The following is a 1503-nucleotide window of genomic DNA, read 5'->3' as shown; positions in this document are numbered from 1 at the left end:
ATTTTGCAATGAGAGCCCCTCTCTGCTTCCTCCCACTCCACCACGCTACTGCCAACATCTCTCTGCCCCTGCATGCCTATGTGCAGCCGTGGAGGCCTGTGTTGCTTCCCTGATACTCCCTGGCATCCTTCAGTTAGAGGATTTGTGCTTCAAGGAAATCAAGAAAAGTGTTCAACAAACCCAGCCTGTGGTTTGCATCAAACACTACTGCTCTTCCCCTTCTCCTGAGGCTACTGAGTGCAGACACAGCCTGCCTCTTCTAAGCCAGTGACGGGCAGAGATGTGGTTTAGGCTCAAATACTCATGGCTGTGTCAACAGAAAGACCTGAGCCCCATGCACCAATCCCCAGGGCCCAACACGTGCACCTCAACAAACCCTGACACAGGCTCCCACCCAGAGGGCACACACCTGCACTGTCCTCTACCTGTCATGGGTTCCAGGGTATTCCTCTATGGACACACAACTGCTGCCTGCGCCTACTTTCTTCCACTGGCACAATAGCTTGTGTCAAATTAAATTGCTCATGTTGGCCAACTGTGCCATACTTGTGTTTACTTCCCCACAAGCTGAACGTCTGCAAGGCTACTGGGCAGGGAACTGCCAGAGCTGCAGCTCTCACACAGCCCTGGGTACCCCACCTCTCTGAGGCTGGCCCTGGGACCACCCAGGACAGGCCATTCCTCTGTCCTTTGGGAGGGGAAGTGGCTGTGGAGGAGGCTGGTGCTCCCCACTGCAGATGGCAGCTGGGATGAGTGCAATGCTCTGAGCATTCCCACACCTCGACAGCACAGCAGGCTATTTCGGGGTGCCCGTAACCTAGGTCTGGCTGACTTTCATGTAGGCAGCAGGCAAAGGCAGGTCAGGCATGCTCAACTAATGTTAGCTCCCAGAGGAGGAACTGTGAAGGGGTTAACAACAATTGTGCAATTGAGGGATTCCTTGTGGAACAGGGGCATATGATACCCCAGGACAGTCTGGGCAACCCAGGGCTGCTAGGGAAGAACCCCTGAAGGGGCCTCAGGCTTGAAAGACACCTGGCAGCAGGCAGCCTTGAACATCCTTGGCAAAGTTATACACTGGTCGGCTCCCCCACGGATTAGAGGCCATCTTGTAGGAATAGGGCATGAATCTTTGTAAAGTAGATGTAAGTTGGTGTAAGTAAACAATAAAGCGGAGCACGATGCTCAAATCGTATCGGTGTTCGTGTCGTTACTCTGGCCGGCTCCCCTGCACTCGGGACCCCCCCTGCTAAACCTGGCACCTGAGCAGGGACCCGAGTGATTTTTTTGCTTACATGCAGTGTGTTTTTCACTTAAATGCGGTATCGCTTGAATGCGGCAAGACTCCGAATCATCGCATCGGTGTTGGAGCCTTTGGGAGCCAGATGCGGGAAGGGTCTCAAAGCGGAGTGATGCGGGAGACCAGAGCTCGTGCAGCGAAGTGAGCCCCCGCAGGTAAGAAGCTATGGAGTATGAGGCTGGAACTCGCCTCCTAGCCCGTAT

This window comes from Corvus brachyrhynchos, unplaced genomic scaffold, assembly GCF_000691975.1.
Source record: "Corvus brachyrhynchos isolate BGI_N302 unplaced genomic scaffold, ASM69197v1 scaffold131, whole genome shotgun sequence".
Taxonomy (NCBI): Eukaryota; Metazoa; Chordata; class Aves; order Passeriformes; family Corvidae; genus Corvus; species Corvus brachyrhynchos.
This window is presented reverse-complemented; position numbering follows the sequence as displayed.